We start from the raw sequence: 12,006 nt of genomic DNA, 5'->3' as shown, positions 1-12,006 counted from the left end.
CGTGTATGCGTGAGTGCGCGTGTGGGTATATGTTTGTGTGTGAGAGAGAAAGAGTGTGTGGGTGTGGGTCTGTGTATTATGAGAGAGAGCGTGTTTGGCTGGGTAAATACACACGAAGGCGTGTGTGCGGGTGAGTGCACGTGTGAGTGCGTATATGGGTAGAAGAGAAATATTCTTACCTGGTAGCCATGGGCGGGGCTCTTGTTGGGCCCTAAGTGGGGCATCCCTGAAGTACCCTACTTATGACAAAGAGCTTTATGCTCTTGTTCGTGCATTAGAGACTTGGCAGCACTACCTATGGCCAAGGGAATTTGTGATCCACACCGATCATGAATCATTGAAGCATCTCAAGGGTCAAGGTAAGTTGAATAAAAGGCATGCTAGATGGATGGAATACATTGAGACCTTTCCCTATGTCATCCGTTACAAGCAAGGTAAGGAGAACATTGTTGCTGATGCTCTATCCCGGAGGTATGTACTTCTTACTTCTATGAGTGCCAAAATGCTTGGGTTTGAATACGTGAAAGACATGTATGCCGATGATGCTGATTTTTCAAATGTGTATGTGGCATGTGATAAGGCGGCATTTGGTAAGTTTTACAAGCATGATGGTTATTTGTTTAAAGAAAGCAAACTTTGTCTGCCAAATTGTTCTATGCGTGAGTTATTGGTGTCGAAGCTTGGGTAGGTGGGAAGGACGGCATGTGGTCCAATCAACCGCGCAACATACATTCAGGTTTGTGTGTGTTTGCGTGTATGTGTGTGTAAAGTGCATGCATGGTTGTGTGTATATCTGCATGCGTGTATGTTTGTGTATGTGCATGCATGTTTGTGTGTGTGTGAGTACAAGGGTTTGTGTGTATGTGTGTGTGTGGGCGCGTCCGTGCGTGTGCCTGCATGTGTGCTGTGGGTCTATGAGTTTGTGTTTTTGGTGTGTGTTTGAGTTTGTGATTTGGCTGTGTGTGAGTGTGGGTATTTGTTTATGTTTTGACTGTGTATGTGAATGTGCAAACATGTTTTTGTGTGTGTGAGTACGCTTGAGGGTTTGTGCATGCATGTGTGTATGAGTGTGTGTGTGCGTGTGTGCGTGTGTGTGCGTGCGCGTGTGGGTGTGTGTTTTGCATGTGTTTGTGAGTGCGTGTGTGGGTTTGTGCGTATGTGTATTTGTGCATGTGTCTGTGTTGTGGTTTCGTGTGTGTGGGGCACTACGCCCGTGTGTGCGGCGTGTGGCAGTGTGTGCATTTGCGCGCATGTGTGTTTGGCTATATCATTTTGCATGTGGTCGGGTATGTGTGTGTGTGTGAGAGAGAGAGATTGGGTGTGGATGTGTGTGTTGTGAGAGAAAGCTTGTGTGGATGGGTGAATGCACACGTGGGCGTGTGTGGGTGAGTGCACGTGTGATTGTGTATATGGGTGAAAGAGAAATTTGCTTTCCTGGGAGCCGGGGGTGGGGCTCTTGCTGTGCCCTAGCAAGCCCAGGATTTACTCCTTCCGCTCGACCTAGCCTATATATATACATTTATATACTTAGAAAAAGTATATTCCTTTAATAAAACGACGTCGTCTTATCTTAGAATTTATTTTTTTTAAAATGAAATGATGTTGTTTTGTTTAGACTTCTCGTCCCGAGTCTCCTGAAAACGAGGACGTTTCTTGTTAGGTATTGTAGTAAACTTGAAACCCTCATCCCCGTAGCAATTGTCTCTCTTTTCCTCGTTCTCTCTCTTTCTTGGCTCAATCTCTCTTCATCCATCGGCCTCAATGCCTCAGGCACTCACCGTCTATCGTATTCTCTCTCTCTCTCTTCCTCTCTGTTGACCTCGGCCTCCCTACTCAAGGTATGTCTCTCTCTCTCTCTCTGCCAGAGTTAGATGTTGGATGATTATGATTTTGGATACTTTTTTTGTTTATCAATTGGATTTAAGCATTTATTTTGGCTATATTTGGGTGGTGTTCTGGTGGTTGTTTTTATGGTAGTTTGGCTATCGTAGAGACTAAGCTATTTGTGTCGAAGCTTGGGCAGGTGGGAAGGACGGCCAGTGGTCCAATCAACCGCGCGACATTCGTTCAAGTTTGTGTGTGCATGCGTGTATGTGTGTAAGTGCATGCATGTTTATGTGTGTATCTGCATGCGTGCATGTTTGTGTGTATGTGCATGCATGTTTGTGTGTGTGTGTGTGTGTGTGTGTGTGAGTACGCGGGTTTCTGTGTTTGTGTCTATGCATGCGCTCACATGTGCCTACATGTGTCATGTGGGTCTGTGAGTTTGTGTTATGGGTGTGTGTGTGTGGGTGTTTGTGATTTGGTTGTGTGTGGGTGCGGGCGCTTGTTTTTGTGTTTTGGGTGTGTGTGTGTGAATATGCAAACAAGTTTGTGTCTGTGCGAGTGCACGTGAGGGTTTGTGCGTGCGTGTGTGTGAGTGTGCGAGTGGTTGTGTGTTTGTGTTTTCCGAGTGTGAGTGTGTGTGCGTGTGTGTGTGTATGTGTGCATGTGTGTGAGTGTGGTTGCGTGTGTGTGGTTTGTGTATGTGTGTGTGTGTGTTGGGTGTGTCTGGAGGACTACGCCTGTGTGTGCCGCGTGTGGTGCTGTGTGCATTTGGGTGTGTCATTGTGTGTGGGCGTGTGTTTGCGTGCATGTGTGTTTGGCTATGGCATTGAGCATGTGGTCGTGTATGCGTGAGTGCGTGTGTGGGGGTATATGTGTGTGTGAGTGCACGTGAGGGTTTGTGCGTGCGTGTGCACGAGTGTGCGAGTGGGTGTGCGATTGTGTTTTTTGTGTGTGTGCATGTGTGTGAGTGTGGTTGCGTGTGTGTGGTTTGTGTATGTGTGTATTGGGTGTGTCTGGGGGATTACGCCTGTGTGTGCCGCGTGTGGTGGTGTGTGCGTTTGGGTGTGTCATTGTGTGTGGGTGTGTGTTTGCATTCATGTATATTTGGTTGTGTCATTGTGCATGTGGTCGTGTATGCGTGAGTTGTGTGTGTGTGTGTGAGAGTGTCGGTGTCGGTGTCAGTGTGGGTGTCGGTGTGTGTATTGTGAGAGAGAGCGTGTTTGGCTGGGTGAATGCACACGTGGGCGTGTGTGTGTGTGTGTTGGGGCGGCGTGTGGGTGTGTTTATGTTTTTCGTGTGCGTGTTGGTATGTGTGTTTGTGTTTGTGTTTGTACATACAAGTTTGTGTGCATGTGTGCGTGTGTATGTGTGGGTGTGTGCGTGTGCATGTGTGGGTGCATGTGTGTGTTCGTGTGGGTGTGTGTGTGGTGGTGTGTGCCCGTTTAGGTGTGTCATTGTGTGTGGACATATGTGTTTGACTGTGTCATTGTGCATGTGGTCCTTTATGTGAGTGAGGATGTGCGCACATGTGCGCGCGTATGCGTGTGTGTGTGTAGGTGGGTGGATAAATGCACACGTGGGCATGTGTGTAGGTGACTGCGGGTGTGAGTGCACGTGTAAGTATATGGGTGGAAGAGAAATATGCTTACTTAGGAGCCGGGGGCGGGGCTCTAGTTGGGCCCTAGCACGCCCAGGATTTACCATGTGCGCTCAACCTAGCTTATTTACATATATATTTAGAAAAAGTAAATTTCTTAAATGAAACAACGTGATTTTTTGGACATTAAACAGGTTACTCCCCAAAACAACGTCGTTTTATCTCAAAGTTTTTTTTTTTTTTAAATGGAGAGATGTCATTTTGTGAAGACTCCTAGTCCTGAGTCCCAAAACGAGATCGTTTCTTGTTAGGTGTTGAAAACTTGAACCCCTCCTTCCCATAGCAACTGTCTCCGTTTTCCCCATTCTTTCTCTTTCCTATCTCATTCTCTCTTCGTCCATCGACCTTGTTGCCCAAATGACTAATACAAGATGGGGGTGAATTGGGTTGTATTAAAAATTAACAAATTATAAACCATGTAAACAATATAAAATAGGAAGCATCAGTAAATATAAAGAGAAATGATAAGAGAGAAGCAAACTTAGTAGTTTAACGAGATTCAGCCCCACTGCCTTCGTCCTCGCCTCCAGCTACAATTCACTATTCAACCTCTTTCAGGTGGAGATAGAAACTTATTACACCTTTAACTAGTACTGCTACAAAGAAACTATGTAGAACACCCTCTACACTTGCAATCACCTTACACGTAGTGATTCAACTATTTCATGTATAGAACCCCTTCTACACACACAAGGATACACACCATTTTACTGATACAAGAGTTAATAGTGGATAAGTTATCAGAAAACACTCTTCAATGAGTGAAATAAGAAGAATACAATGCAAATTATCTCTTTCAAAATAAGCAAGGGTTAAGGCTCAATGTTTAGAGATGAGAGATTGAAAGCTTTGAATGGATGTTATAAATTATGTGCATATGCTCTTGTTGTTTTGTTCTTGGGTTATCTGTTTTAATATCTTAATTGATCTATTTATAGGTATATGAGACTTCATTTTCAAATTTAAAAAAATTCACATGTCAAAAAGGAGCATCACTCACTTTTTCAAATTTTCAAATAAGAGTTTCTTATTTTTGCAATTGTCAAAGACAACATTATTCACTTTTCAAATTTTTCAAACCTAACCTTTTACTTTTCAAACAAAATCATCTACTTTTGGCATATGTCAAAAAGAGTATCAATTACTTTTCAAAATTTTCATACCTAATTTTTTAATTTTCGCATATGACAAAAGGAGTACTATTTACTTTTCAAATTTTTCAAACAAAATCATTTACCTTTTGTATATGTCAAAAAGAGCATCAACTACTTTTCAAAGTTTTCAAACAAAATACGCACATGTGAAATATGACAATTAATTATCTTTCAAAATTTCAAAATTCAAACTCATGTCATGCACATGTGAAAGATGACAATTAATCATCTTTCAAAAATTCAAATTTCAAACTTTAAATTTTCAAATATATCATGCACATGTGAAAAATACAATTTGATACTTTATGAGAAAATATTCATTTTGAACCTTAATTCAATTTCAAATTTTATCAAGAGATGTACAAAATTACTCTAAGAGCTTTATTTATTAGCTTGTTACATTTCTTACTCATGCTTGATTCGTTGATATGCTTGGCTCCATTGTATAGATAACTTGAGCTTGAAACTCCTTTATACTTGAATTCATTTGTTATTATCAAAATCCATATGTAGATATATAATTATATAAAGCTTGAAACCTTGGGTTCAACAATCTCCCCCTTTTTTATGATGAGAAATACTTAGTAGAACTCTGGGGCCTGTAGTAATATTTAAGCTCCCCTTGAGAATGTGCGTTAGTTTTTCAAGTAAAAGATAAACATAATTCCAAGCATATATAACAAGCTTAATAATTCAAGAGATGATAATTTAAAATAAAGCATTGGAAATAACAAGTTAATGTTCTAACTCTAAAAGTTCTCTCTTTTGGCATCATTAAAAAGGAACCGTAATAACCAATGGACTGATATTAATTGTGCATGTAGAAACTATGGAGAGTTGAATAATTAGACCCACCCGAGTCCCGACAAATACTGCAAAGCCTTGAGTCGCCCAAGTCCAGACAAATGCTGCAAAGCCTAGGCCTAGCTCTATCAACTTAATGCTGAAGGAGATTTAAATTGCCTGATGTTAACAATCGGGATTTTGTAAAGATTTGAAGGCTCTGAGTTTCTATTTAAAAATACCATTTTCACCCATTGAATACTTACGAAAAAACAATTATCACATTGCTCCTTGACCTAGTTTCTGTTTATCCAAAACGATAGTATGGCCGAGTAACTTTCTTCCATTAATGTTCCAAATTTGAATCAGGAACCATATACGCCTAAGCCACTAATTTTCTCTCTTGAGGTCGTCAACACCATGATAGGAGCAAAGATGCATTTTCTGGTAGGACTGATTCTAAGGTTGTTGCAGAATAAAGAATGCTCAGTGCTCAATATGTTGTCTCTGTTACGACCATGTCTCAGAGGTTACTAGCGAGGGCGAGTGAGGCTGATCAGCTTAACAATCAAATATCTGAGTTGCGTTAAAGGCTTGTTAATAAAAATAAAAGGAAGAAAAGGTTAAAGCAAGAAAACAAGGAATTGAAGAAATTTACGGACTGGTATGCTCATGATACCTACAACCACGAGTAGAGGAGTTGGAACGAGAGAGTATTCAAATACAAAGTCAACATCAGCAGATAACAATAGAGGTTCAGCGTTTACGAGAAAATAGGAACATATCTTGTAATTTTTGACTAAGTAAGATTTGAAAAAATGATAACTTGTCTTGTTCTCATTTCATCTCTATAAAATCAGTCTTGAGTTTCGTCTAGTTTGCATCAAATCTTCTTTACTCTTTGTAATCCATCTGCATTCTCACTCTCTAAGTGTTTTCCTTTTTTTTTTTTTTTTTGCGATGGCTCAACAATCTTCTTCCAACAATCCCTGATCACTATATAAGGTATTCTACACCTCAGCCACCAATTATTTCTGCATCTGTCATAGGTGCCATGATGCAGCATGAGAGTGATCTGACTAACAAGTCAAACGATGACGCCATTTATAAACTTGTGAGTCTCAGTACTCGATACCCATCGTCCATTGTCGCATTTTCCCAGCAGTTACAATCTCGACTCGTGAGATTCAAAAGTTTAACAAGAAGATTTATGTACTTCAACGACTTGTTCATGGGTCTAACAAAAAAATATGAGACTTAAAGTAGGAGAATAAGAATTTAAAATCCTTGATTGGCTCTTTATTTCGACTGCTAATCCTTTAGATAAAGATAGCATGTTGATATATGAGGAGCAAGAGCACTTGAAAAATGAGACTAAAAGTCTCAAGTTTTTGTAAGTCATTTGAGATAATAAAATAAAAATATTTAACAAATATTCATGGCATGCATCATTCTTATTTCTCTTCTAATCATGCATAGTCTATCTTCTAGCAGAGGTTTTGTGAAAATGTTTGCCAACTGATCTTGTGTGCTTGTGAATTCTTGTACAATATTGCCCTTCTGCACATGATTTCGAAGAAAATTATATCTAATCTCAATATGCTTAGTTCTAGAATGTTAAATTGGATTCTTTGAAAGATTTATAGCACTTATATTATCACATTTTATTGGAATGTGATTGTATATGAGTTTAAAATTCTCAAGTTGTTGCTTCATGTAAAGAACTTTAGCACAACAACTACCCGTAGCAAAATATTATACCTCAGCAGTAGATAATGCAACCGAATTTTGTTTTTTACTAAACCATTAAACCAATGCATGACCTAAGAAATGACATGTTCCACTAGTGTTTTTTCGATCAACTTTGCAACCAGCATAATCTGCATCTGAGTAGCTAATTAGATCAAAAGAAGTGTGCTTAGGATATCTAAGCATAACCCTACGTCAATTGTACCAACAAGATATCTAAGAATGTGCTTAACTGTTGCAATCAAATAAGATTATTTTAGAGATGATTGAAAACATGCACATAAACATACACTGAACATAATATCCGATTTATTGGCTGTTAAATATAATAGATTATCATATGTTGATATACCTTTGAGTCAACTGGCTTACCGATTTCATCCTTGTCAAGTATGGTGGATGGGCTCATTGGTGTTCCAATTTTTTTCGTACCTTCCATCCCAAATTTTTTGAGTAATTCTTTGATATATTTTGATTGATTAATGAATGTTCCACTTTTTTCTTGCTTGATTTGCAATCCGATAAAGAAGTTAAGTTCTCCCATCATGCTCATTTCAAATTCTTCCTGCACACTCTTAGCAAAAATTTGACACATATTTTCATTAGTAGTACCAAATATTATACCATCCACATAAATCTGAATAAAAAAAAATATCATTCTTTTCGTATTTAATAAAAATGGTTATGTCGATTTTTCCTCTTGAAAAACCTTTTTTCAATAAAGAAACCATTGAGTCTCTCATACCAAATTCTAGGAGCTTGTTTGAGTCCATATAGTGTTTTTGTGAACTTGAAAACATGATTTTGAGAAATAGGATTTTCAAAACCTGGAGGTTGCTCAACATATACCCTCTTCATTTATAAAACCATTTAAGAAAGAACTTTTAACATCCATTTGAAAAAGTTTGAAATCTTTATCATAAGCATAAGCAAGTAGCATTCGAATAGCTTCTAATCTTGCAACCAATGCACATATCTCATCATAATCGATTCCTTCTTGATTGAAACATTGGGCTACAAGTCGAGCCTTGTTTCTAGTGATGACTCCAGACTCATCTTTCTTGTTTCTAAAAACCTATTTTGTTCCAATAATAATATGAATTTTAGGTCTAGGAACAAGTGTACAAATATCATTTCTTTCAAATTGATTTAGCTCTTCTTGTATAGCTAGAATCCAAGATTCATCAAGAAGTGTTTCATCAACATTTTTTGGTCCAATCTGAGATAGAAAATCAGTATGATTGCATATATTTCTAAGAGATGATCGAGTACTTACATCTCGTGAAGATTCTCCTAGAATTTGTTCCGCTGGATGATCTTTCACAAGTTTCCATTGTTTGGTTGCATCTTGCATTAAGTTTTGATGATCTTTTCTGATGTTTCTATGTTGGACTTCCTATATTGTATTCTCTTCGTTGGTATTGAGACTATATATTCTCATGATCTTTCCTCTTGAGTTGTCTCCAAATGTCACATGCCCTTCTTCTTTAAATGTAAAATCAATGAACTTAGACTTGTCTCCTGTCATGTGCCTTAAACATCCACTATCTAAAAACCATTTGATTTTGCTTATGGAGGACTTCGTGCATACCTACAAAAACAATTTGATTTTTCTTGGTACCCAAGTTCTTTGGGTCCTTCATTTAATAGTATTAGAATAAACAAGATTTTTAGGTACCCATATGACCCTAATAGTCATTGTATATTTTCTTCTAATGGGACAAGCATGATAATTATGACCATTTATGTTACAAAAATTACAAATAGCATGTGACATATAAGAAGAACTTGAGTGATTGTAATAGTATCTTTCTTTAAAAAATTTACTTTTATGAAAATAATTTTAAATACTGGACTTTGATTTAGAATGATTATCTAATAAGTTTTTATAAGGTTTGTATTTTTGTTCTGGCATGTATTTCAAGCCTACTTTTTCAAAAACACATCTTTGACTACCAAGAAATTTTTCAAAATTTCTTTTTCCGTTTGTAAAGTTTTCAACAATCTTTTCTAAATCAGTCACTTTCTTCTTAAACTCATATTTTCATCGTTCGAAACAATGTTTTCTTTTCTTAAAACATCAATTTCGTTTGTTAAAGAATAATTATTCTTTTTCAAAATAGTATATTTGATACCCAATTTCTCAAATTCCTTATATACTTCTTTCAAGACATTTTGCAATTCCTCATATGAAAGATTTTTAATATTATCAAGATGTGTTACCTCAAGGTCATCTTTAGCCATAAGATAAAAATTTGCTGATTCTCCATTGCTTGCTTCCTCTTGTTTTGATCTTTCTTTAGTAGAGGACAATCTGCCTTAATATGTCCTAGCTTATTGCCTTTGTAACAAGTTAAAGAGTCATTTTTACTTGTTTCTTTCTTCAAAAAATTTTTGAAGGATTTCTTTAAATGGGCTTTATTTTTCTTTAAGAATCTTTTAATTCTCCTTGTTATCATCGCAACTTCTTCATCTTTTTCACCACTTTCACTTTCGTGAGGAACAACTTTAAGTGACAAACTCTTCTTTGGCTTTCCTTCTTCTTCTCCTCTTTTCAATGGGTACTCATGGGTGGTAGTAACCTAATAAGTTTATTTACTTCGAGTTTCTTGAGGTCCCTAGCTTCAAAAATAACCGTCACTTTTGATTCCCAACGTTTTGGCTGAGGGTTGAGAATTTCTTTTACTATCTCCACGTTGGAATAGACTTTGTTGAGGGCTGTCAAGCTATTTATGATGTTAGTGAAACGAGTGTACATACAAGATATAGATTCATCATCATTCATTTTAAACATTTCATATTCATGAGTAAGAATATAAATTTTTTTTTCTTGACTTGCGAAGTTCATTCATAAGTAACTTCCAAGTTATTCCAAATTTCTTTTGTCGTCTTGTAAGTCATTATTCTATTGAACTCATTCCCATTGAGAGCCGTTGAATTCAATGATATAGGAGATTTATAGCCGTTGAATTCAATGTTGTAATTTTGTCATCTTCACGATTGAACTTTTCTTCTTCCTTTTGACCCTTACTCCATCAACAATTTTTGTTAGGATATAAGGTCCATTTACAATGCATCTCCAAATTTCTCGACCTTGAGATTGAAAAAAGATTCTCATTCTAGCTTTCCAAAATGTGTAATTGTCTCTGCAAAATAGCGGAGGCTGATTGCTAGATTGGCCTTTACCGAATGTAGCTGCAATGTTAGCCATAAGATCTTAACTCAAAGTATAGTTAATCTTATAAAAGAGTCATTGTTCTGATACCAATTATTGCCCAGATGACTAACATAAGAAATGGTGAATTGGGTTCTAAAATTAACAATTATAAACAAAGTACACAATATAAAATATAAATAGAATAGGAAGCAGTAGTAAATATAAAGATGAAGGGTAAGAAAGAAGCAAACTCAGTATTTTAACGAGGTTCAGCCTCACTGCCTAGGTCCTCGCCTCAAGCTACCCAATGAGGATTCTCAAATTCACTATTCACCCACCTTCATGTGGAGATAGAAACCTATTACACCTTTGACCAGTACCGCTACAAATAATTTGTGTAGAACACCATCTACACTTGCAATCACCTTATATGTGGTGATTCAATTATTCCCTGTGTAGAACCCCTTCTACACACATCAGGGTTATATACACCATTTTACTGATACAAGAGCTGATAGTGGGTAGGTTATCACAAAATACTTCTCAATGAGTGAAATAAGAACAATATAGTGCAAACTATATCTCCCTCAAAATGAACAAGGGTTAAGGCTCAATGTTTAGAGAATAGAGATTGAAAACTTTGAATGCATGTTGTAAATAATATGCATATGCTCTTGTTGTTGTGTTGTTGTGCTATTTGTTTGAAGATCTCAATTGATCAATTTATAGACATATAAGATTTCATTTTCAAATTTAAAAAGATTCATACATCAAAAAGAAGCACACTCACTTTTCAAAATCTTCAAACCAAAGTTTCTCCTTTTTGCAATTGTCAAAGACAACATCATTCAATTTTCAAATTTTTCAAACCTAACCTTTTACTTTTCACATACGACAAAGTGAGCATGATTTACTTTTCAAAATTTTCAAACAAGATCATGTTGAAAAGTTTTCAAACCTAATCTTTTACTTTTTGCATATGTCGAAAAGAACATCAATCACTTTTCAAAATTTTCAAACCTAATCTTTTACTTTTCGCATATGACAAAAGGAGCACTATTTACTTTCAAATTTTTCAAACAAAATCATCTATCTTTTGCATATGTCAAAAAGAGCATCAACCACTTTTCAAAGTTTTCAAGCAAAACATGCACATGTGAAAGATGACAATCAATCATTTTTCAAATTTTTAAAATTCAAACTTTTAATCATGTCATGCACATGTGAAAGATGACAATCAATCATCTTTCAAAAATTTAAATTTCAAACTTTTAATTTTCAAATATATCATGCACATGTGTAAAATACAATTTGATGCTTTATGAGAAAATAATAATTTTAAGTCTTAATCCAATTTCGAATTTTATCAAGAGATGTACAAAATTACTCTAAGAGTTTTATTTTTAAGCTTGTTCCCTTTCTTGCTCATCCTTGATTCATTGATATGCTTGGCTCCATTGTGTAGACAACTTGAGCTTGAGACTCCTTTATACTTGAATACATTTGTTATCATCAAAATCTATATGTAGATATATATAATTATATGAAGCTTAAAACCTTGGGTTCAACAAACCTCAATGTCTCAGGCCCCCACCATCTGTCGTATTCTCTCTCTCTTCCTCTCTGTCAACCTCGGCCTCCCTTCTCCAGGTATGTCTCTCTCTATCTCTGCTAGAGTT

This window comes from Juglans regia, chromosome 7 (genome assembly GCF_001411555.2).
Source record: "Juglans regia cultivar Chandler chromosome 7, Walnut 2.0, whole genome shotgun sequence".
NCBI lineage: Eukaryota > Viridiplantae > Streptophyta > Magnoliopsida > Fagales > Juglandaceae > Juglans > Juglans regia.
The sequence above is the reverse complement of the archived record's forward strand: the minus strand, read 5'-3'. Positions refer to the sequence as shown.